Source organism: Loxodonta africana, chromosome 4 (genome assembly GCF_030014295.1).
Source record: "Loxodonta africana isolate mLoxAfr1 chromosome 4, mLoxAfr1.hap2, whole genome shotgun sequence".
NCBI lineage: Eukaryota > Metazoa > Chordata > Mammalia > Proboscidea > Elephantidae > Loxodonta > Loxodonta africana.
Genome location: NC_087345.1, coordinates 42,940,063 through 42,967,130, shown reverse-complemented (window position 1 = coordinate 42,967,130; position 27,068 = coordinate 42,940,063). Strand labels below are relative to the sequence as shown.

Genomic DNA, 27,068 nt, shown 5'->3' with positions numbered 1-27,068 from the left:
AGCACTTACTGGTGAAGATCAAAGACCACAGCCTTTAGTATGGATTACACCTCAACTTAAAGAAAAAAATCTTCACAACTGGACCAATAAGCCACATCATGATAAACGGAGAAAATATTGAAGTTGTCAAGGATTTCACTTTACTTGGTTCCACAATCAACAGCCATGGAAGCAGCAGTCAAGAAATCAAAAGACGCATTGCATTGGGCAAATCTACTGCAAAAGACTCCTTTAAAGTGTTTAAAAAAAAGATGTCACTTGAAGACTAAGGTGCGCCTGACCCAAGCCATGGTATTTTCAATTGTATCCTATGCATGTGAAAGCTGGATAATGGAGAAGGAAGACCGAAGAATCGACATCTTTGAAGTGTGGCGTTGGCAAAGAATATTGAGTATACCATGGACTCCCAAAAGAATGAACAAACTTGTCTTGGAAAAAGTACAACCAGGATACTCCTTAGAAGCAAGGATGGTGAGACCGCATCTTACATACTTTGGACAGGTTGTCAGGAGGGATCAGTCCCTGGAGAAAGACATCATGCTTGGCAAATTACAGGATCAGTGGAAAAGAGAAAGACCCTCAACGAGACGGATTGACATAGTGCCTGCAATGACGGGCTCAAGCACAACAATGATTCTAAGGATGGTGCAAGGCCGTGTGGTGTTTCATTCTGTAGCACATAGGGTCACTATGAGTTGGAACCGACTCCAGGGCACCTAACAACAACAACACTGCTTTTGTAGAAGTGAAGAATGTATTGTAGTGGTAATTTTCCTGAGATAAAAAAAAATATTTGGCTTTATTTATTTGGGCTGTAAGTACTGCTTGTGCAGTACGGAAACATCATGCCATATTTTGAAAACTTTCATGAAAAATAATAAAAAGGCCAAAAAGAAGGAGACTAAAATAGAATCAATGTTCAGGCATTTCCAGGTGCCTTCATGTTTTACCTCATCTTTCGTAAATTTTCAAGAAATAAAAAACAAAACAAACAAAAAAACGATTTTATCATTGACTCACATCAGCAGGAATTATGTCATCCAGGGCCCCCTGGGACACTTGAGAGCCCAGATAATGGGTATTAAAACCTATAACAAAAATTTTGAATTGGTCCTTCAATCAGCATGTCTTCATTAGTGAAACATAGAGCATCGACAAAAAAACTCAAAGGAGAAAATAATTGGGTCTTGATTAATGACATGAAAATTGACTTTGATGTGTGGTTGCAGCTGGAAGCAATATTCTCCAAGGATGATAGAAAGTGCATTATAAAAGAATGAATGCGTGTGTATAGTTTTATGCATATATGTCTTAGTCTGGGTTCTCTAGAGGAGCGAAACCTATATAGATAGAGAGAAATTTACTTTAAAGAAATGGCTCACACAATTGTGGGGGCTGCGAGTTCCAAATCCATGGATCAGACCACAGGCTGAAGACCTCTGCTGGTACACATCGCTGCAGGGGCTGATGAACTCAAAATCTGCAGTTCAGGCAGCAGGCTAGAGGCCTCTGCTAGCTCACAGGGTTGCGGGGGTTGTTGAATACAAAATCTGCAGGGCAAGCCACAGGCTGGAGGCTTCTGCAGGCTTATTTCCTAAGAACTGGAGATCAGGTGACCATGAGGGCCCGGGGTCAAGAAAAAAGAGTGAGACTTGCCACAACATCCACTGATATACTGGCAGCAGGTCCCACCCAGAGGAAACTCCCCCAACTGATTGACTGTTCACATCAGATCACAAAGTGCACAGTGATTATACAGCATCTGCCAAACCACTGAGAATCATAGCCTAGTGAAGTTGACACACAAAATTAAACATCACAACATTTGTTGTTGTTAGGTGCCATCAAGTCAGTTCCAATTCATAGCAACCTTATGTACAACAGAATGAAACACTGCCCACTCCTGACCCATTGTCACAATCATTGTTATGCCTAAGCCAATTGTTGCAGCCATTGCATCAATCCATCTCGTTGACAGTCTTTCTCTTTTTCGCTGACCTTTTTTTTTTTTTTTCTACTTTACCAAGCATGATGTCCTTCTCCAGGGAGTGGTCCCTCCTGATAACATGTCCAAAGCACGTGAGATGAAACCTTGCCATCTGTTATGGATTAAATCGTGTCCCCCAAAAATACTTGTATCATTTTGGTTAGGTCATGATTCCCAGTATTGTGTGATTGTCCACCATTTTGTCATCTGACGTGATTTTCCTATGTATTGTAAATTCTGTCTCAATGGTGTTGATGAGATGGGATTATTGGCAGTTATGTTAATGAGGCAGTTATGTTAATGAGGCAGTTATGTTAATGAGGCAATCTACAAGATTGGATTGTGTCTTGAGCCAGTCTTTTTTGAGATATAAAGGAGAGAAGCAAGCAGAAAGACATGGGGACCTCATACCCATGTCTGAGCCAGGAGCACACGTCCTTTGGACCTGGGGTCCCTACTGAAAAGCTCCTAGACCAAGGGATGATTGAATGCAAAGACCATGCCCTAGGGCCGACAGAGAGAGAAAACCTTCCCCTGGAGCTGACACCCTAAATTCAGACATCTAGCCTCCTAGGTTGTGAGAGAATACATTTCTCTTTGCTAAACCCATCCACTCGTCATATTTCTCTTATAGCATCACTAGATAACTAAGACACCATCCTTGCTCCTGATGAGCGTTCTGGGTGTACTTCTTCCAGGACAGATTTGTTCCTTCTTCTGGCAATCCATGGTATAGTCAATATTCTTCACCAATGTCATAATTCAAAGGCATTGATTCTTCTTCAGTCTTCTTTATTCATTGTCTAGCTTTCACATATTTCTGAAGCACCTGAAAATACCATGGCTTGGGTCAGGTGCACCTTGGTCCTTAAAGTGACAGCTTTGATTTTTTAACACTTTAAAGAGATTTTTGCAGCAGATTTGCCCAGTGCAATGGGTCTTTTGATTACTTGACTGCACTTCCAAGGGTGTTGATTGTGGATTCAAGTAAAATGAAATCCTTGACAACTTCAGTCTTTGCTTATCAAGACATTGCTTATTGGTCCAGTTGTGAGGATTTTTGTTTTGTGTTAAGGTGTAATCCATACTGAAGGCTATAGTTTTGATTTTCATCAATAAATACTTCAGGTCCTATTCACTTTCAGCAAGCAATTTTATGTCACCTGCATTTTTTGCATATCACAGATTGTTAATGAGTCTTCCTCCAGTCCTGGTGCTCTGTCCTTTATCCTATAGTCCAGCTTCTCAAATTATTTGCTCACCATACAGATAGATTGTGGCAAAAGGATAAAACCTTGACACACACTTTTCCTCATCTTAACCATACAGTATCCCCTTGTTCTGTTTGAATGACTGCTTCTTGGTCTATGAACAGGTTCTGCACAAGCACAATTAAGTGTTCTGGAATTCCTATTCTCTGCAATGTTATCCATAATTTGCTATGATGCACACAGTTGAATGCCTCAGGATAGTCAATAAAACACAGGTAAACATCTTTCTGATATTCTCTGTTTTCAGCCAAGATTCATCTCATATTGGCAACGATATCCCTGGTTCTACATCCTCTTCTGAATCCAGGTTGAGTTTCTGGCTTTTCCTGTCGATGTATGTCTGCAACCACTTTTGAATAATCTTCAGCAAAATTTTACTTGTGTGTGATATTAGTATTGTTCAATAATTTCCACATTCTGTTGGATCACTTTTCTTTGGAATGGGCACAAGTATGGATCTCTTGCAGTCAGTTGGCCAGGTAGTTGTCTTCCAAATTTCTTGGCATAGACAAGTGAGCACTTCGAGCTCTGCATACATTTGTTGAAACATCTCAATTGATATTCCTTCAATTCCCGGCATGTTGTGTTTTGCCAATAACTTCGGTGTAGCTTGGGCTTCTTCCAGCAGTACCACTGGCTCTTGATCACATGCTTCCTCTTGAAATGGTGGAGTGTTAACTAATTCTTTTTGATACAGAGACTGTGTGTATTCCTTCCATCTTCTTTTGATGCTCCCTTCATCATTTAATATTTTCCTCGTACAATCCTTCAATAGTGCAACTCAAGGCTTGAGTTTTCTCTTCAGTTCTTTCAGCTTGAGAAATGCTCAGGGTGTTCTTTCTTTTTGGTTTTCTAATCCCAGGTGTTTGCACATTTCTTTATAATACTTTACTTTGTCTTCTTGGTCACCCTTTGAAATCTTATGTTCAGCTCTTTCGCTTCATCATTTCTTCCTTTCACTTTAGCTACTCTGTGTTCAAGAGCAAGTTTGAGTCTCTTCTGACATCCATTTTGGTCTTTCTTTCTTGTGTCTTTAGTGACCTCTTACTTTCTTCATGTATGATGCCCTTGATGTCATTCCACAACTCATCTGGTCTTTGGTCATTAGTGTTTAATTAGTCAAACCTATTCTTGAGATGGTCTGTAAATACAGGTGGAGTATACTCAGGGTCATACTTTGGCTCTCATGGACTTGTTTTAATTTTCTTCAGCTTCAGCTTGAACTTGCATATTAGCAATTGATGGTCTGTTCCACAGATGGCCCTGGCCTTATTGCAACTGATGGTGTTGAGCTTTTCCACTGTTTCCTTCCAAAGATGTAATCAGTTTGATTCCTGTGTATTCCATCTAGCAAGGGCCAAGCGTATAGCTGCCATTTATCTTAGTGAAAAAAAATTTGCAATGAATTAGTCACTGGTGTTGCAAAATTCTATCGTGAATCTCCAATGTTGTTTCTATTACCAAGGCCACATTTTCCAGCTACTGTTCCTTCTTCTTTCTTTCCAGTGTTCACATTCCAATCACCAGTAATTATCAGTGCCTCTTGATTGCATACTTGATCAATTTCAAACTGCAGACGTTGATAAAAATCTTCAATTTCCTCATCTTTGGCATTAGTGGTTGGTGTGTAAATTTCAATATTAGTCATATTAACTGACCTTCCTTGTAGGCTGTTATGGATATTATTTTATCAGTGGCAGCATTGTACTTCAGGACAGATCTTGAAATGTTCTTTTTGACAATGAATGCCAAGCCATTCCTCTTCAATTTGTCATTCCTGGCATAGTGTACTATATATTTGTCTGATTCAAAATGTCCAGTACCATTCCATTTCCGCTCACTAATGCCTGGGATATTGATGTTTATGTGTTCCATTTCATTTTTGACGATTTCCAATTTTCCTAGATTAGTATTTCGTGCATTCCACATTCCTATTATTAATGGATGTTTGCAGCTGTTTCTTCTCATTTTGAGTAATGCCTCATCAGCAAATGAAGGTCTTGAAAACTTGACTCCATCCATGTCATTAAGGTCAGCTCTATTTTGAGGAGGCAACCCTTCCCCAGTTGTATTTTGAGTGCTTCCCAACCTGAGGGGTTCATCTTTTGGCACTAAATCAATGTTCCAATGCTATTCATAAGATTTTACTGGCTAATTTTTTCAGAAGTAGACTGCCAGGTACTTATTCCCAGTTTGTGCTAGCCTGGAAGCTCAGCTGAAACCTGTCTACCACAGGTGACCCTGCTGCTATTTGAAATACCGATGGCATAGCTTTCGGCATTACGGCAATGTGCAAGCTACCACCGTAGGACAAATGGACAGACGTGCAGGGATCACAACATATAATAACTAGTTATTGAGTGTTTGTTTAGTACGTTGCAGACACCATGATATGTAGCCTGCAAATATTATCTGTAATCATCATCCTAGCCTATAATGTAGAAAATCATAATGTATGATTTTATAGACAAAGTAACTGGTTTTCAGAAGATAAATACATAGCCCAAGGTCACACAGCTAGTAGGTGTTTACAGATGAGATTTACACTCTTCCCTCTTTTTGGATATATAAACAGGGACAAATGTAGGGTTGGTGTATAATTTATGAGGGATAGGAGGTAACTATTATTGGAAATTGTATCCTGAATTCAAGTGACTCATGAAATGAGAGTTTTTCTTCACCTTTTATGGAACTCGTGTTTGCAGAAAGTTGGAGTTGGAACAGACCTTAGGGAACTTCATTTCTGGAAACCGAGGCTAGAGATTTGTTTAATATCACCCAAACTGTTTATTGCTCAGCCAGGACCACAATCAGATTTTCTGTGTCCGAGTTCTTGTCTACTTTCATGTATGAAGAAAATGTACAAAGAAAGGTGAATCCATTGGTTTCCTGGTGATTTGCTTCCATTATTTAAATAGTTTCTTTTCATTCTGAGCACAGCATCCTTGAAAACCTTGGGCGCATTGAACTCATATGAATTTTGTTATGCCAAAAAGTTTTTTCTCAGAAGAATTCTACCTATTATGTTTTTGACTGATCTCTCATTTTACTTTTACAAGCTGAGTGATACCAGGGCTCTAAGGTGTATGGTGTAAAAGTAGTTGTTAAAATCAAGAACGGTGGTGTGTCAAAGTGATTTATACAGGCAATTTAATTGGGAATACTGCCATTAACATAAAACACTCCACTTGATATGGGTTTAATGTTCCCATTAAATAAGAAAGAGTAAAACTCCGCACGTTATTATCAGCATCACACAAATGACGATCAATACTGCAGTTTTTTCTGCAGTGATATTTTATCAAGGCAGCACTCGCGGCGATGATTCTGAGGGTAGTTTAATGTTTATCTAGAATGAAGTCCCAAAGCTGTTCACTCTGAGGACTGCTTGACTAATTAGCCTCGGCTTCTTCCAAAACCTGGCATTGGCCTACTATTTTATAAGGCTCTATCGCTCCTTTCACTATGGCTGAACTTTAGAAAGGGATGCTGCGAGATAAAACACCACCTGGGAGAGTTCACCCTTAAAGCAGGACAGTAATTGTAACAGACTCAGTGCTTTTGTGGGTTTATTTTAAACATTCCTAAAAAAAGGAGGGTTTGTAATTTTCCTTCAGATTACTAGCTGACATTTTGGGAAAAAAAAAAAAAGGAGCAAGAAATACAGTACTTCGGTGCGGTGGCAGCTGATAATTACCATAGCGCGAGTGAGGCTCCATATAACCCAGGCATTTTAAGAAACGTGGCTGATTACAGTGCTTTAAGAGTAACTCAGTTCGGGAGTTTTGCTTTGTTAGGCAAATTGAACTGTCTTGCTTCACTGATCTCATCTCACTTCCTTCCTTGGGTTTCCAGCTAAGGGCCACCTTTCGCCTCCCATTGTCAGGCTGTTCCAAAGATGAGCGATGTGTAACAGTCAAAAGTGAAATGTAGAAAATCTTCCAGAGAACAAGTATGAAAATGATTCTCACCATTGAGCATGCCTCTGGAAAGTTCCCTCTGAAATAGCATTTTGCATCATTTAATTTGTTTACACGTCTTTGAAAAGAAAATAAAGGAATTGCTTTGTGGCCAGTGTAAAAAAATATATACGTATGTGTATGTGTGTGTGTGTATCAGACCGGCTGGGCTCAGATATGTGCCCACCTTGGGAACTTAGAAAACCCAAAAAACCTATTGCTGTTGAGTCAATTCTGATTCATAGCAAACCTGTAGGACAGAGTAGAACTGCCCCATGGGGTTTCCAAGGCTGTAATCTTTACAGAGGTAGACTGCCACATCTTTCTGCCACAGAGCAGCTGGTGGGTTCGAACTCCTGACCTTTTGGTTAGTGGCTGAGCCCTTAGCCACTGTGCCAGCCAGGGCTCCTGGGAACTTAGAGGGGACAGTTAATCCCACCTGTATGACAAGAAGCGGGGAAAGGATGTTTCCCCATGAAAGGAAACTGGGTAGACTCCAAGCAATATATTTTTAACAACAGTTATTAATGTACATAACTAACTTTTTAAATTAGTTGTACAGTTTAGTTGCAAATTTCTGATTGCTGGAATAAAAATAAATTTGTGTATGGAGTGTGTATATGTGTGTGTGAGAGAGAGAGGGAAAGAGACAGAGGGATAGAGATAGAGACACTAGTGCATGATCAGGGCATGGTCTGAATCAGTTAAAGATACACAGTCACAAGAATTCAGGTTGTAGAAACTGTTCCTGCAATGAAGGACTATTACTCAAGTATCATATTTTATATAATACGTAAGAGTTTTTAATTTATTCAAGTAAAGACCCAATTGTAAGAATTCAGCTCAAGAAATGCCCCAAATGACTCCCTCTAAAAATGGCTTAAAATACATGCAGTCAGTGGCAGATCCAGGTTTTGCGGCTCCCAAGACTGTCTTAATGAAAAATAACGCAAACTATGAATATAATATTAGATAAAAGGCCCTGGAAGAAAGCCCTGTGGGTGCTGAAGCTGGAGTTCCTTAGTTTCCTGGTAGATCAACCTCTATTTATGAAATAATCTAATTTATACAAGGCTGAGGTGGCAACATATCCACACATTCAATGATCCAGTGCTCCTTCAGGGGTCTCCACAGTGTTTAAGGCAGAGCTACCTTTGCCTTGGAGCCTCTGTGTGGTGCTTGGCTGCTAACCAAAAGGCTGACGATTTGAATCTACCTTGAGGTTCCTCAGAACAAAGGCTTGGTGGTCTACTTCCAAAAAAATCAGCCATTGAAAATCCTAGGGAGCACAGTTCTACTCCAGCTTACACGGGTCTCCATAAGACAGGACCGAGTTGACAGCAACTAGTTTCAGCTTTGCCTTGGTTGCTTACTCTCCTCCAGCATCAACATTTTGTCCCGCCATCTCTGTCTTCACTATGTTTATCCTGTCTCCTATTTAAGTCATACAGATATAACCCTGCTTTGTACCTCTATCACTACTTCTCCAAGCCTTAATACTTCAATATTGTTAATATAGCATAAAGATAACTAACATTTATTAAATAAGCTGTAATTAACTATATTAGTTCTCCAGGGATGCCATGGAAAGTGCCACAAAGTGGGTGGCTTGAAACAACAGAAATTTATTGTCTCACAATTATGAGGCTAGAAGTCTGAATTCAAGGCAATAGCAGGACTGTATTCTCTCCTTGAAGGCTCTAGGGGAAGATCTTTTCTTGTCTCTCCTAGCTTCTGGTAGCTCAGGTGTTCCTTGGCTCCCTGGTGCAGCATGACTCCATGTCTGCCTCTGTCTTCACACAACTTCACATAGCTTCCTCTGTGTCTTTGTGTATATGTCTCTTACACTTTTATCCACCACTCACATTGAATTTGGACATCATGCTTGGTAAAGTAGAGGGTCAGCAAAAAAGAGGAAGACCCTCAAAGAGATGGATTGACATGGTGGCTGCAACAAAGGGCTCAAGCATAATATCAGTTGTGAGGATGGTGCAGGACCAGGCAGTGTTTTGTTCTGTTGTGTATAGGGTCACTATGAGTTGGAACCGACATGATGGCACCTAACAATATCAACAACATATTGAATTAGGGCCCACTCTACTCCAGTATGACCTTATGTTAACTCAACTGATAACATCCTCAAAGACCCTATGTCAAAACAATATCAACCTCCGGACAGAAGTTAGGTCTTCAATATATCTTTTGGGGGGACATAATTTAACCCATAACACTAACCAAGACCATCATTACCTCAACATAGTTAATAACAAGAGAGAAACTAAGTGCCTATAGGCACATCATATATATTGGTGGAACAAAAGAACAAATGAATGCATGCATGTATTTAATAAGGGTAAATTTTAATAGGAATTTCTCAAGAGAAACCATTCTTCCCTTACTTGCTTCCCTAGAAAAATGTTAGCTGAAAGGGGAGATCATAATGATGAAGATAAAACTCATTGTAACTGTAACAGGTCTTGCTAATCATTAATACATACATTCATTGAATCTGTATTCCCGGATATATAAAGAAGTAAGAGATGATTAATATATCAGGACACTGAAATCATGGCAGACATTCTTTTTATGCTAAAAATAGTGTTCAGAGGTACAAAATACATTTTTACATGGTATCTTAAAACATGAGATGGCTATTTACCACAGGCCTTGTATCACTGAAGTTGTCTGAAATTATAAAATTTCCTTGAATGAAAGAACCTACCTAGTCAGATCTTTCTGTGGAGATGAAACTCTAGGAAAACTCATTCGTATTACCCACATCTTGTGGGACACTGGATTAATCTGTGTCAGAATGCCGATATATTAATTTATAATTAGTTATAAATTAGTATCCCTGTTACTATAACAATTCAGGAGAACTAATTACACTTTATGTGGTAGCTTGGTGAAACATAATAAAATCAAAGGGAATTAATTGTTCTGGAAGGAGGGTTTCATCAAGCTGCAAGTGCCTTCCGATGAATTGGTATTCTACTTCCCAGGGATGTTTCATTTGGATTTGGGAGACTGTTCATTCTTTCATTAATTCATCCATCTATTACTCTATTCACTTATTTTTTTAAACATTATTTATTGAACCTGTACTCTGTGCCAAACCTTGTGCTGGGTATTGGAAATACAATGGCAAACAATACAGACAATCCCTGCCTGTGAAGGCTTTATATTTTAATTACCGTAGCTTAGCTAGTAAATTAAGGAGCCTTGGTGGTGCAATGGTTAAGAATTCAGCTGCTAACTGAAAGATTGACAGCTCAAACCCACCCCCGCTGCTTCGGGACAGAAGACATGGCAATTTGCTCCACTAAAGACTTCAGTCTAGGAAATCCAATAGGGCAGTTCCATTCTGTGCTGTAGGGTCACTATGAGTCCGAATTGACTTGACGACATACAACAACAGCCTCTAGTAAATTAAATTTACGTTTCCCATTGATTAGCAAGGCTTCTCTTTACTTTGTCTTAGTAGTGCGACTCTTTACTTTCTGTAGTGGTTATTTCCATAAATGTTTCTCAAAATATTGTATCCATCTAATAAAATTCTTTTTGGAAGACTGGCTCAAGCTTTCCAAAAAAGCTTAAGGCACTCCAAATTCAAGTCTCCTATGGCCCATACGTTAAAATCCAAGGCACCATAACACAAATCAAAGTGGCAGAAAATAAATCTGAAGAATATTCACAAAAAAAGGCATTATTTCATAGTTGGCCGAAGCACCATTAAATATTGAGAGCTGTGTCTTTTCCCCCTTGTTGGAATGAGTCCTATTATGGCTGCTGGACTAATTGTATAAAAAGAAAAAACAAACAAACAACTTCTAGGGGTTTCTATGGCCTAATATTTGATATTATGCCTTCTCTTTCTATTTACACAAACCAAGGGGAATTTTATCTTGCCTGGCTCTATGCATACACATCAAAGACACCTATTCCTCTACTCATGACTTATTTGCCTACTTAGTGACTAACTGAAATTTAGTTGTCTAACCTTGATGAGTGCTGATCATAACTCTTGACAATCATGTACATACAAAATTATCTCCTGGTATAAAAAAATAAAATAAAATAAAATAATTTTTTTTTTTTTTTTTTTATGGTGTTAGGAAAAAAAGAAAACATCCAGTTTCAAGGCACCTTATATTTTCTGGGTTGATTCTGTAGATTTTTATCCAAGAAGTGAGCTTGTAAAAAAACTGCCTCTGGTGGAAATGTATGAAGGCAAAAAGCTATAGAAGCGACCCTTCATCTAAACACATCACCTTTCAGAAGCCATGACCTCTGTCAATTAGATAAAGTAGGCTGGCTGGCACAATAGCCTGAAGGGTACAGATACTACACATCTAAAGAGACTTTCTTTTTTCAATAATATACCTAACCTACTTTAAAAGTATTCCTTTAATGGGCAGTTTAAAGGAAGTTCCTTCCTATTATGAGGTTGTTAACTCCTTAGTTAGATCTTCCGTTTGTCATCTTGGGTGACTTCAAATGGATTATTGTAATATTGTCTCTAAATAGAAGGCTTTTCCTTTGGCTTGCAAATGTATTAGATATTTTAGGAAGACCAAATCTCTGCTTTTAGGCACTGCCTACTTATAATTTCTCGTTAGAGGCAGAACTAACATTTTAAAATGCTACCATGATCTCATGATACCATTGGCAAAGCTGCTGGTGGCAGTATAAAAATCTGCCTTCATTTTAAGAACTCTAGAGAATTTGTACATCTGCATAAGCTCTAGAGTTCCCTGCTTTGTGGGGGAAGAAACTGATGGGGAAGATGAGATCATTATCTGCTTCTATCCTGGTTTAAGTTTGTGGGAAGCCTGATTAGAAAACACTTTTCCTCACTGCAGGTCTTCTATATCTCTTGATTTTATTACCTTCATAAGTTTATTAAACACATAATTATCCTTATAAAAGAATTTAAAAATAATCATTGTTTAATCATATGTATTTGGTGCAATGTACCTTTCTTCGTGTGTGGAAATAAACATTTTATTTTGATTCCAAGTCTTCCCATGGTGGTTAAGTCTAGGTTGAAGATATGCACAAATAGAATCATTTCAACGGCTTTTGGTTTCTGGGTTTTTAAAGTTTTGTAATCATATTGGAGGAGTCCCTGAGTGACACAAATGGTTAAGTGCCGAACTACTAGCTAAAAGGTTGGTGGTTCAAACCCACCCAGAGGTGCCTAGGAAGACAGCTGTGGTGCCTGTGGGCTTCCAAAAGGTCACAGCTCTCAAAGCCCTATGGAGAAGTTCTATGCTACACACATAAGGTTGCCATGAGTCAAAATCGACTTGACAGCAACTACCAACGACAACAATCATATGGTGAGAAAGGTCCTGGCCGAGGGAGATGGAACCTGAGCTCTTCATCTCGCACGCTCACTGGCTACTCACTGGCTCCGGACTTCTAGGAACCTCAGCCTCCTTGACTGCACCGTGAGAGTGTTGCACTTTTCTTGATGCTCTTTAAGCTATTCCAATTCTGAGAGTCTACAACTTTTTTTGAGGGATTACCAAGAAATACACTGTATGTGATTTTATTTCTCTGTCAGCACAGAGAAACACCTCCTGGAGAGTGACTCCTGTGTATTCATTTTTGAGGGTTTGTACTGGTTTCAAAGGTTATAGGCAGGTTTTCAGATAGTTCCATTCATCTAGGCTGAAAAGTATCAGACTCATGGGAACAGTTTTTGGCTCACTGTCAAGTGCTTAATTAGTTTAATGGAATGTAAAAGAATGAGCTTCTACTAAGGTAAAGGTTTTATGTGAAACTGCCCACAGAAGAACAAATATTCATTCACCATTTGGTCAGACTTATTTCTTAATCTCCTGAAGATGGGGTAGGGTGCAAGTCTGTTTGGTTTTAATACATCTATGCTAATGTTTCTATTTACCTATGCTTATAAACAAAATTCAACCTGCTATTTATGAGACCATTTGAATATTGCATTCACATGATTATTTCCCTCTATTTGCTTAATTTTTCTTTTTCTCAAATATAAATAGGTGTTTCTAGATCAATACTATCTCCCTGAGCCTGCCTTGGAGTTGCTAAATCAAAACTATTTCCCTGTAAGAAACTGCTCACTGATTTGTTGTTGTTGTTGTTGTTAGGTGTCGTCGAGTCAGTTCCAACTCATAGTGACCCTATGCACAACAGAACGAAACACTGCCCGGTCCTGAGCCACTCTTACAATTGTTGCTATGCTTGAGCTCATTGTTGCAGCCACTGTGCCAATCCACCTTGTTGAGGGTCTTACTCTTTTCCACTGACCCTGTTCTCTGCCAAGCATGATGTCTTTCTCCAGGGACTGATCCCTCCTGACAACATGTCCAAAGTATGTAAGATGCAGTCTCGCCATCCTTGCCTCTAAGGAGCGTTCTGGTTGTACTTCTTCTAATTCTAACTCAATATTCTTTGCCAACACCACAATTCAAAGGCGTCAATTCTTCTTAGGTCTTCCTTATTCACTGTCCAGCTTTCACATGCATATGATGCGATTGAAAATACCATGGCTTGGGTCAGGCACACTTTAGTCTTCAAGGTGACATCTTTGCTTTTCAAAACTTTAAAGAGGTCCTTTGCAGTAGATTTACCCAATGCCATGTGTCTTTTGATTTCTTGACTGCTGCTTCCATGGCTGTTGATTGTGGATCCAAGTAAAATGAAAACCTTCACAACTTCAATCTTTTCTCCATTTATCATGATGTTTCTCATTGGTCCAGTTGTGAGGATTTTTGTTTTCCTTATGTTGAGGTGCAATCCATACTGAAGGCTGTGGTCTTTGATCTTCATTAGTAAGTGCTTCAAATCCTCTTCACTTTCAGCAAGCAAGGTTGTGTCATCTGTATAATGCAGGTTGTTAATGAGTCTTCCTCCAATCCTGATGCCCCATTCTTCTTCATATAGTCCAGCTTCTCAGATTATTTGCTCAGCATACAGATTGAATAGGTATGGTGAAAGAATACAACCCTGACACACACCTTTCCTGACTTTAAACCAATCAGTATCCCCTTGTTCCATATGAGCAACCACCTCTTGATCTATGTAAAGGTTCCTCATGAGCACAATTAAGTGTTCTGGAATTCCTACTCTCTGCAATGTTATCCATAGTTTGTTATGATCTACACAGTCGCATACCTTTGCATAGTCAATAAAACACAGGTAAACATCCTTCTGGTATTCTCTGCTTTCAGCCAGGATCCATCTGACATCAGCAATGATATCCCTGGTTCCACGTCCTCTTCTGAAACTGGCCTGAATTTCTGGCAGTTCCCTGTCGATATACTGCTGCAGCTGTTTTTGAATGATCTTCAGCAAAATTTTGCTTGCGTGTGATGTTAATGATATTGTTCTATAATTTCCACATTCGATTGGATCACCTTTCTTGGGAATAGGGATAAATATGGATCTCAGTGATTTACATAATATAAATCCACACATTATTGGACTTGGCAGGAAGAAAACTCCCTTCCTGAGGTTTTCAGTATTGGGTTGAACTTTCTACCATTCATGTCTATATTTATTTATTCTTTCAACAAGTATTTACTGAGTACCTACTATGTGTTTGGTGTTATTCTAGACACTTGGAATAGATTAAGAACAAACAAACAAAAAGACCCCCCTTGGAGCTTATAATCTTGTGAGGGAGTGGGGGAGGCTGAAGATTAATAACAGACATAATGAAAAAGTAAATAATTTAGTATGTTATACATAAAATGTTGTTTTTGGTTGCTGTTGAGTTGATTCTGATTCGTGGTATGTGATGTTAAATTATGTATAAAAAAAAAAAAAAAAAAAAAAACCCGTGGCCGTCCAGTCGATTCTGACTCATAGCAACCCTATAGGACAGAGTAGAACAGCCCCGTAGAGTTTCCAAAGAGTGTCTGGTGGAATGGAACTGCTGACCTTTTGGTTAGCAGCTGTAGCACTTAACCACTACACCACCAGGGTTTCCAATATAATATGGTTTGTAATAAATGCAAAGCAAAGACGTCACCTTGAGGACTAAGGTGCACCTGACCCAAGCCATGGCGTTTCAATCACCTCATATGCATGCAGAAGATGGACAACGAGTAAGGAAGACCAAAGAAGAATTGACGCCTTTGAATTGTGGTGTTGGTGAAGAATATTGCATATACCATCGACTGCCAAAAGAATAAATAAATCTGTCTTGGAAGAAGTACAACCAGAAAACTCCTTAGAAGCAAGGATGGCAAGACTACATCTCACTTACTCCGGGCATGTTATCAGGAGAGATCATACCCTGGAGAAGGACGACATGCTTGGTAAGGCAGAGGGTCATTGAAAAGAGGAAGACCCTCAGTGAGATGGATTGACACGGTGGCTGCAACATGGGTTCAAGCACAGCAACAATTGTGAGGATAGCACAGGACTGGGCAGTGTTTCATTCTGCTGTGCATACGGTCACTATGAGTTGGAACCGACTCTATGGCTCCTAACAACAACAAATGCAATAGCAAAAAGAAAAAAAAAAAAAAAGTAGAAGAGGTTTAAGGGGGTTAGGATGTTAGAGGAAGTGGTTTTTAATTTTAAATAGGATTTTTAGGTAGGTCGTGCTGAGAAGGTGATATTTGAGCTTGAAGGAAGTGAGAGAGTAAGCCATATGGATATTCAGACAAAAGTGTTCCTGTGGAACGGCAAATGCAAAGACTCTAAAGTTGCACAGTGCCTGGAGCAGTTGAGATACAGCAAGGAGACTAGGGTAACTGCAGCAGAATGAACAAAGGGGAGACTGTTGTGGGTGGGGGTAGATTGCATGACACAGGGCATTATGCTCAAAGTTTTCCATTTGCTTCTTCCAGATCTAGTCTTTTCTGCACCCTGCTCTGTGCCCCAGGAGGCAGATATATATGGACCTTATTAACAAGCTCCTTTGCTCACTGGCTTCCAGGGGTTTTGGCCAATATGAGTTACAGAAGGGAGATCTGCAGGCTGGAGAATAGTAAAGTCAGGAATTTATTCTCCAGGCATCTTCCTTGCTGGTTTGCTGCCTGTTGGTTTTACCCTTTCACCAAAGGCCACAGCTGCTGTCAGCCGCCCCTCTCCATGAAGCTGCAACTCCGGGCTCCCATAACTGCTTTCTCCTTTTGCCCCTTTAAGAATAGGGGTGGTAATAGCTCCCCACTGTTGCTAACCTCAGGGTAGTGCACCATCCATTACTAATTTCCCTAAACCTCACCCTCACCTTTGTAAATAATCCCCTTATTAAACTCTCACCAATTACTAGTTTGTGCTGTTGACTTTCCTTCTAGGTCCCTGACTGGGTATTATGATAGCATTATAAGGATTTGGCATTTACTGTGAATGAGATGGGGAGCAATGGGAGGGGTTGAGCAGGGGAGTGACTTACATTCTAAAATAATCTCTCTAGCTGCTGTGTTGAAAATAGCCTATAAGAGGGCAAGGATGAAGAAAGGAGAAGAGATAGGAGGCTATTGCAATAATCCGGGTGAGACACATTTTATTTGTATCTGGGTATATAGGCATACAAAAGCTGGACAACGTAAAAAGAAGACAGAAGAAGGACTGATGCAATCAAGTTGTGGTGTTGGCAAAGAATATTATATATACTGTGGACAGCTATAAGACAGAATGAATCAATCTTAGAAGAAATATAAGAATGCACCTAAGGAGCGAGATGGTGAGACTTGGGCTTGCTCACGTTGGATATGTCTTCATGAAAGACAAATTGCTAAAAAAGTACATCATATTTGGTAAAGCAGAGGGTTAGTAACAATGAGGGAAACATTTCATGAGACAGACTGATACAATAGCTCCAACAACGGACTCAAACATACCAATAATCATGAAGATGGCTCAGGACAGGACAATCTCCTGTTCTGTTATACATAAGGTCACCATGACTTGGTGACAACTAACAACAGTACCCAACCCATCCTATATAAATTTCACAAGTTCTGATAAGAAAATGTAAACTTTTATCAGGAGCCCTGTGGCAAAGTGGTTAAGAGCTCAGCTGCTAATTGAAAGGTCGGCAGTTCGAATTCACCAGCAGCTCCTTGGAAACCCTATGGGGCAGTTCTGCTCTGTCCTAAACGGTCTCTATGTATTGGAATCGATGGGACAGCATCAATCAATGACTTGAAAGAAGAAATTTTTTACTTGCTGGTCTGTGTATAACTAGCACAAAAATTAGTAATTATAACTAGAATTTAAAAAATTGAGTTAAGTATCCACCACTCATTAAATGTAATTCCATTTTTCATCACAGGTCATTTGTTCTCTGCTTCAAGAATAAAATCTAGTTTTTAAACATTTTTATTTTTTCCCCTAAATATTTTTTGAATGCCTACTATGTTTTTTTCTAGGCACAATGCTTCAGAAGTTAAGAAAGACGATATGGCATTTGGAGGGAGACAGACATAAATAAAATATTGCATAAATACATAAATTTCAAACTGGCAAGAGCTGTGTTACAAAGATATACAGGTGGTTTGAGAAGCTGTAACATGGAGACTTGATCTAGTCTGAGAAGTTATATGGAATATTATACGGAAGTTATATTGTATACACACACACATATGGAAATCCTGGTGGCGTAGTGGTTAAGTGCTATGGCTGCTAACCAAACCGTCAGCAGTTTGAATCCACCAGGCGCTCCTTGGAAACTCTATGGGGGAGTTCTACTCTGTCCTATAGGGTCATTCTGACTCGCAATCAATTTGACAGCAATGGGTTTTTATATATGTATATATGGAATATTTCTCTAAGAAAGCAATATTTGCATTTTACAATAAATAGAACTATGTTTTTTTAGAACTATGTTCTGCCTGTAGTAGCAACAGACACTTTCAGCAAGAACAGGAGTTCCCTTATATTTGGTATAACTATAATCTTTTTAGTAATTCCTTCACTGTTTAATTGAACACAAATAGAGGGTACTGACTAGTTTGATCAAAGCAATTGAGGTAGAAATCATCTACGTACTCATGGTTGGGATGTAGCCCTGAGGGTAGAGTTACCCTAAGACCACTTTCATAGACCCTGTGTATATTTAGCTATGCACATGACTTATTTCCTCCAAGTAAATTGTGTTGAGTCTAAAAGGGTAGAGAATTTCCACATATCAAGTACAAATTCTGTTCCAGGCACTGTTCCAGGAATTTAAGCATATTAGCTCTTCTCTCCTTTCCCCACAGCCCACATCTAATCTGTTCCATCAACACTATCAGAAAAAAAGAAAACAGAAAATTATCCCCAATCTGACAAACTTCACTGTTTACAGTTCTAGCCTAATATACTGTTACCTCAAACAGGCTCGTTCTGTAGCCTCCTAATTAGTCTCCCTGTATCTACTGGTGACCCTCTAATCCATTCTCCACGCGGCAGCTAGGGAGAGGTTAAGAAGTTAATCAGAGCATATCATTCCTCTACTCAAAGTTCTCTAGTAGTTTTCCATTGCCCTTACAAGAAAATGGCAACCCGTTACACAGTTGAAGGGCTTGGCTGGTCTGTCCTTTGACTTTTTACCCCCGCTCCTCCTGCACTCAGCCTCTCTCACTGTCATCTGACCTATTGCCATTCTTGGTGCCCTCTAAATGTTCCTGCTTTGGAGCCTATGCACTTGCTTCTCCCCGGCATACATACTCTACAGAATTGTTACATAACTCATGTCTTCTTTCTATAATGACTTCTAAAATTATCAGAAAAGCTTCACTGACCATCTGATTCAAATTTCTAAGTTCTCCCCTCAATCACCCATCCTCGCCCTCTAACCCCTCACTCTATTTTTCTTGATAGCCCTTACCACCTTCAGTGTAATGTGGATATTTGCATGCTTCATAAGATATAAGTTCTACAAGGGCAGGGACTTTTTTTTTTAATCACTTCATATTCTCAGAACCAAGCGTATGTAACAGTACACACACATGCAGGAAAACTCACTGATTGGGTGATCTCATTCAAAACTCATGATGATCTTCGAAACCAAAGACCCAGAAGACTAGGAACCACCTATGATACATGTCTGTGTCCCCCTTTTGTGCCTTGAACTTAGTAGACATTTAGCAAACATTTGTTGAACAATAAATGAATCTAGTCATGAGCATTAAACTTGGCAAATTGCTGTTGGCAGCCAATACAATATTATAAATAAGTGCATAGTCTTTGTAGTTAGGCAGGCCTAAGTTCAAATTCTACATCTGCCAATTCCTGTGTCACACTGAGCAAAACATTTAACCTCTCTGGGCCCTGGTTTCCTTACCTGAAAAGTCAGGTCAAAAATAGTATCGGCCTTGTGGGGAAGGTTGTTGTAAGGATTAAATAAAACCAGAAATCTGTTCAACACTGGGGCTGCATGTGCTAGGAATAAAATAATCCTCCAGTGTGGGTTAAATGCCACCCTTTGCTTCCCAGTAACCTCTTGAGCTCTCCCGTGGCAGAGCACTTATCCCAGTCAATTGATATTCTGTGTTGATATGCCTGCTCTGTCATTAGGTTTTAAGACTTCGGAAGGCATGGCCTTAATCTTATTAAATTTTCAATTCCTAGGACCAGCATATCATAGGTCCTCAATTTTTTTTTAAGTTGACTGTCACTAAATTAGAGATGACAGTTTTTATTCAAGAATGACCAGGCTCAGTGATATTGTTCAGTGCCAATATCAGTAAGTCCTCAATAAGTATTGATAAGGTACAGGCATCTACCTACAGATATATTTGTAGGCTATTGGCAAAATCCATTCTAGACAAGTTGTAAATGTGGGGTCTTTATTGTGGTGACATTGAGGAGGAGGCTAAACAAGGAGGAGAGCAGCACCTGCTGGACGACACCTTCCTCGGTACACACCCTGTCCCTTTCTCCACCACTATTGGCTTTTACCAGAGGAAGCTCCCCAAATGCTCCAGTTGGATCTCTTTTATCAGTTGCTAGGTACAGCCATTTGTGTCCGCTGAAGTAGTGGAAATTTCTATTCAACTTATAAATAGTTGAAGAACCTGTCTTGGTGAAATGTGAAACAAGCAAATACTCTTTTCTCCTGGGAGGGTGGCTCGGGATTCGGTGTATGATGCTGTCACGTCAGCCATATCAGGGCCGCTGTTCACGAGGCTGCACAGCTATAAGTTATTCATGTGAACATAACAAACAACGGTTTAACCTTACCAAATAATGAGCGTTCTCCCGAAGTTGCTCCCTGCTAGAAATCTAGGCTTTTAAGGTTGTGTCGTCAGAAACAGGAATGGACCTCATATCCTTTAGGGTCGATGTACTTTGCAAATACAAAAATGATGCACTGAGCAAACTACAGATGCTCCAGGGAACTTTATGCTCTCCCTGGGGACATGGAGGTTTTCAGTTTTTCTGTTCTAAGGGAAGCAGGGAAGATAATTTTAGTCTGTGATCATGTTTCTATCCTGGCTAGATATCAGGTGTGGGTTTTTTTGTGTGTGTTTATTTCTCTGGTGCCTTTAATGAAAAGACCTAAGGGAAGAGAGATTTCTCTGAGTGATTCTTCTTTCACGTACAATTATTATTATTATTCAAAGGGGGTATAATTGGATAGGACGAATGAGCGTTCATAGGCAAGAGTTCTTTTACCTTTTAGGTCCTTGGCTTGGATAAGCCTAGAGTCTTTATAGTGAATAGTGAAAAATGTACAGGGTTTTGGAATCAGAGAGATAACAGGTTTGAATTCTCAGTCCATCCTGAGACTGTAGGTAGTTACATAACTTCTCTGAATTCTGGGTTCCTCAGCTGTATAATGGGGGAAATTAAAAATAACTAATTTGAAGATAGTTAAAACTGGAAAATTTTTGACAGAAACTAAGGTATGTCTGGACCAATTACTAAGGCTTTATATCTTTTTTGTTAAAGAAAGTTGATAATTTATGGGTCACTCTAAGAAACAGCTGTGGCATTGTGAGTGAGAGTATAGACTTAGGACCTTGATAGCCTGGGTTCAAATCCCAACCCTGGCACTTACTACTGAGTGATCTTGGGTAAGTAACTCAATTTCTCTGTGGGTCAGTTAAAGCACCTGTGAAGTAGGAACAATAACAATTCATATTTCAGGGGTTGTAGTGAAAATTAAATGAATTTTTGCATCTAATAAGCTTATATTTTCTGTAACGAGCTTATAGCAGCACATGGCATATTCTAAACACTAAAAATTAAAAAAAAAAAGGTAATCTTACAATTGTGGTTGTTAGGTGCCATTTAGTCACTTCAGACTCATAGTGACCCCATGCACAACAGAACAAAAGACTGCCTGGTCCTGTGCCATCGTCACAATCATTGCTATGTTTGAGTCCATTGCTGCAGCCACTGTGTCAATCCATCTTATTGAGGATCTTCCTTTTATTGGCTTACCAAACATGATGTTCTTCTCCAGGGACTGGCCCTTCTTGATAATGTGTCCAAAGTACGGAAATCAAAGTCTTGTCATCCTCCCTTCTAAGGAGCATTCTGTCTGCATTTCTTCCCAGACAGATTTGTTCATTTTTCTGTCAGTCCATGACGCATTCAATATTCATCACCAACACCATATTTCAAATGCGTCAATTCTTCTTTGGTCTTCCTTATTCATTGTCCAGCTTTCATATGTGTATGAGATTAAAAAATACCAAGGTACACCTTAGTCCTCAAGGTGACATCTTTGCTTTTTAACAATTTAAAGAAGTCTTTTGCAGGAGATTTGCCCAATGTAAAACATTTGATTTCTTGACTACTGCTTCCATGGATGTTGATTGTGGATCCATGTAAAATGAAATCCTTCACAACTTCAATATTTTCTCTGTTTATCATGATGTTATTGGTCCAGTTATTAGGGTTTTTGGAGGTTGCATCAGTACATTAACAGGAAACTCCAGAAATTCAAGCCAGATAGAGAATAGGACGTGCAATGAGGGATATCATTGCTAATGTCAGCTGGATCTTGGCAAAGAATACCAGAAAGATGTTTACCTATGTATTACTGACTATGCAAAAGCATTTGGCTGTGTGGATCCTAACAAATTATGGATAACACTGGGAATTCCAGAATGTTACAATTAAGTGCAAAGAATCATATGTGGACTCAGAATAGGGCAGGGAACCCACAGATACAGGCATAATAAGATTGAAAGCACTTTATTACCTTTCAAAAGCTGACAAAACTGAAGAATTAACATCTCTATAAAAAGTAATATCACTGTAACTTTTCCTTCTTCTCCCCCTCCTATGTAGAGTGGGTGAGTTTAGTGACAGACTGTTTTGGAAGAGCTAGAAATATCAGTTTGAAAAATGCTTGGCAACCAGTTTAGAATGATTATTTGACTTTGGGAGAAGGGAGAATACTGAGGTATTCCTCTTACCTAAATTTAGAAATGTCATAGAGGCATAATGAAGCATCTCTCCGAGGCTATAAAAACATGTTTCCCAGGTGAAGCATTGCCTATTATCTACCATTACTGGCAGTGTTGAGCCTCTCAGGATTACCCACTGAGCCATGGGGAGACTACCCAGTTTGGGGAACGTCAGGATCTCTTTCAGGTTTAATTCCTTCACCACACTTAAGTGGACATTGTGTTTCATTCCCTAAACTCAAATCTACCCTATGGATTATTCCAAATCAATCAAGGTAGCCCAATCCCCCTTGTCACAGATGAGCCTAATATACATCAAAACAATGAAAGGAAAGGCTTGCTCACCTTTGGAAAAAGAATCCAGTCTTTCTCTTTTGCTAGATGTGAGCAAAGAAGCTTTTACTCTGTTTGCTGTTGGCAGCCATTTTAGAATAAGGCAATCAGCTTTAGGAAGACACGATGCTGTTTGGATGCAGACTGGAGAGACGGTAGGAACTGGGTCCCTGTGGACGTGGTTTAACCCTGAGGGCTGCTCTACCTCTGTCCTATTTTTATCAGCATTATAGTAAATTTTCTTATTGTTAATGTAGTTTCTGTTACTGGTAGCTAAAAACATCCTAAGTGAATGCACTCATGACGTTTCCCTCACATCGCTTTGAAAGGTGGTGGTTATATATGCTGTTGTCTTAGTTTCCTAGTGCTGCTGTAACAGAAATACCACATGTGGGTGGCTTTAGAGAACAGAAATTTATTTCTTCACAAATCAGGAGGCCAGAAGCCTGAATTCAGAATGCCAGCTACGGGAGAAGTCTCTCACTTTGTTGGCTCAGGGGGAAGATCCTTGTCTCTTTCAGCTTCTGTGGCCCCGGCATTCCTCAGTTCCTTGGCAAACTTCAAGTGGCATCTATCGTTTCGCTGTTTGAGCTTGCTTATCCTTATGCCTATGTTACTCTTGTAACTCAGAAGTGATTCTGTTTAGGCCATACCCTACACTGAGATAACTCACTAACATAACAAAGAAAACCCTATTCCCAAATGGTATTACATCCACAAGTGTAGGGGTTTGGATTCTAATACAAATTTTGAAGGGACCAATTTAATCAGTAACAGCCATTGCGGGTGCCCCTATTAGGCTGTGTATAATTTGTGGGTAATGGCCGTGTCCCAGCCATTTTTATTTCTTTCAAAACTTTTAACAGAGTGCTTTGAAAATAGTCACAATTCCACAACTTGTTGATAAGTAACAATGCTGAAAGAAATATATTCTGACAGTCTTTGGCCCCATTTAACAGCAGTGATACCTCTACCAAGAAACAGAGTTTGCTTTTTTTTATCCATAGTCCCAAAAGCCAATTCTTGGTACATATGAACAAAAGCATGATCCCCAGTATCTTTTTTATGTTGCCCATGCAGTAGATGGATATAAAAATCTTTTTACACATTAAACCACTGAATTACGCTTTCGTAGCATGCAACAAAGTACACTCCCCCTAGCTTTCCCTCCATCAGGACTAATTTCAGACAGTCTGTTTAAAGAGTGAAGATGAATTTTATTGGTGACAAATGTACTACTGCTTTAACAAATTAAGTGTGCTCTCAAAGGAGAAAAAACAAACTTGGAGAAAATTGGGTTGTCTCTTCTTGAAGTCTATAAAAGGACTTCTTTCCCCAGGGGATATTCAGTATTTTGGTAATCACACAAAGAAAAACATATGCCTCTTGGGTATAATATTAAAATAAATTAATTTTGCTGCCTTATTCATAATGGCTAATGGCAAACTGTGAGTGTTTATTTCTAGACTCCTCTTGCACATAAAACCAGGTTTTTCTGTGACCTCCATTTCCCTGAAGATGAATATCTGTGTCAACTTATAGGTGATGAAGAATGTGGTCTGTGTTCCTCTATTTTTGGCTTATTAATAATAGGTGAGTGGTCATGGCAGATAGCAAGAACTTAAAGGCCCAGGACATTGACTTCATATCACTAGAATGTCATCTTCTGCTCTCTTCTCTGCTGTTTTTGGGGAGTAAAATGTCTTCTACTCCTTAGCAGTATGCTGCATTGTAATCAGACCCTCATGGCAGCTGTATTTCTCTTTGCTCAGCCTAACTTGTGGTCAGTATTTTTCCCCCAGCTTTTTCCTGATGGAAACTCTGGTGGCACAGTGGTTAAGAGCTATGGCTGCTAACGGAAAAAGGTCGGCAGTTTAAATCCACCAGGTGCTCCTTGGAAACCTTACGGAGCAGTTGTACTCTGTCCTATAGGGTCGCTAGGGGTCAGAATTGACTCGATGGCAACAGGTTTGGTTTTGGTTTGGTTTTTCTTCTGATATACCCCAGCTTTTTTCTTTTAATCTGGAAATCCTGGTGGCATAGTGGTTAAGTGCTACGGCTGCTAACCAAAGGGCCGGCAGTTCCAATCCGCCAGGTGCTCCTTAGAAACTATGGCACAGTTCTACTCTGTCCTATAGGGTCGCTATGGGTCCGAATCGACTCGACGGCACTGGGTTTGGTTTTTTGGTTTTTCCTTTACCTGTTCTTCCATGACTAGGCTCTGCCTGCACACCCTGTCTCCTGGCACCCTGGGAAATTCACTCAGTCATGTTTATTACTTGATGTTCTCCAAGTTGGACGTGGAGCGCTACGAAGCCATCACAGGTTTAAGTTAATATACTCAGTAGCTTCTAGTCAGATGGGGTTGCTTTGGGTTCCCATTGTTTTTCACTAGGGGATCTTATAATTTTAAGTACCTGACCTTCAGAATATTCAAAATACTGGAGGGCTGAGAATGACCTCTGCAACTGACACAGGTACCACCGAGAAATTCTGAAAAATAGTGGACTCTCCGGAATTTCACCAGCTGAAAATTTTATTTTATAAAGAAGTGTTATGGGCATTGATGGAAACAACAACAAAACAAAACAAAAAATCACTTTTGATATATAAATAGCTGCAATGTGAGAATAAGTAGATTCACACAAGTCAGAATATTTTGAGGGCTCATAGTTGTAACTGTTGCATTTGTTTTACTTTGATTTTTTTTTTTTTTTAAGTTATTAACACTGATGGCACTTAGCTGAGAAGCAATGCTATTCAAGTTTGTTTTGAAAATAACCTCATGCCTACTCACCCAGGGTATACAATTCTTCCTATTAGGTTGAATGCAGAATTAATCTATTTAATTGCATTGAGCGTACCTGAAGAAATAGTTCCTGTTTTCGAGGCAGAGTTAAGCCTGGGCAAAACCAGAATAATCTCATTTAGATGAGAGATTGGAGACAAAACATTAAACTGAGATTCCATTTGAAACTGAATCTCCCAAAATCTTGTCAGCTAGAAAATGACTGATCAGTAGCTTAAATGATAGATTCCTTTGCCTTGGGCCTCCACAGGACAGAGGTAAGTAGCCAAATAAGAGATGAGAATTATAGGGAATACAACACTAACTAAGCAAGTGTAGAGGGATGTGTCATCTAATCCAAAAGAATTATATTAAGAGAGGAAACTATTTTTTAGTGGGGGCAGTGATGGTTCAATGGTAGAATTCTTGCCTTTTGTGCAGGAGATCTGGGTTCAATACCTGGACGGTGCACTTCGTGCACAGCCAACGCCTGTCTGTCAGCTTCCCGAGTAAGACATGCTAGGAAAAAGGCCTGACAAATTACCTCTGAAAATCAGCCTGTGGATCAAAATGGTCCCATCTGTAACCCTTTGTGGAGATGGTACAGGACCGGGCAGCATTTCATTCTACTGCACATGGGGTTGCTATGAGTCAGGGGTCGCCTTGACAGCAGTTAACGACAACAACATCTCGTTAGTAAGAATGTTAATGTGTATCTTGATGAAATTTTTCTGACCTTGAGATGAAATTTTAAATGAAGATTAGGAAAAAGAAGTTGCCCCTCTTTTTGTAGTACTTTTTTTTCTGCCCCACTAACCTGTTCCTGTTAGTTTTAAACACAATTAACTGTTTGACGTGACTACCCAAATAAGAGACTGTTTGTATTAAACACATATTACCATTTATTTTCCCATATGTAATTAGGAATCATCATTGCTGCCAGAATGTAAAATGACATGTCAACGATAAGCAGAGACATTAGCAGCTGCATGCAAGAAAAGGCATACAAAACGCCTGAGGTTTATAATTACGTCTCTCTCCCCACCCCTTGAATTTGTGTTACGATGCATCTTAGGTAGCGTAGGCCTTAGGTAGCCATTACAGTTACATGGCTATTCTGTCAGGATTTACTGCAAATACATAGGTATCCCATGGGGGTATGTGTTTTCAATAATAAAAAAGAAAAGTACTGAGATAATTTGTAGTGCACGTTACCAAAACAACATTTATTTTCAGGAAGCTTGGCTTATGATCATCTTTATCTTCTACATTCAACACTGGATGATCTCAGGGCTAGTCACTTTGGAGGATAAATGAAATGAAGATACACTCTCTGCCTTCAAGAGACTTACAATCTACTTTAGTGGTGGAGAAAAGACAAAACAG

The 27,068-nt window shown here is 39.4% G+C and overlaps 1 long non-coding RNA gene across 50 annotated transcripts in view; it reads left to right on the top strand.

The window, feature by feature from the left end:
- Positions 1-27,068, top strand: part of LOC111753149 (uncharacterized) — a 416,755-nt gene that overhangs the window by 315,433 nt on the left and 74,254 nt on the right. For 2 of the 50 annotated variants that reach the window (XR_010321746.1, XR_010321732.1), the window contains one exon: positions 1-27,068. This exon is cut by the window's left edge and continues 22,545 nt beyond it. The exons of the other annotated variants lie outside the window; for them this stretch is intronic. This is a non-coding gene — a long non-coding RNA (uncharacterized LOC111753149). 50 annotated transcript variants of the gene reach the window in all.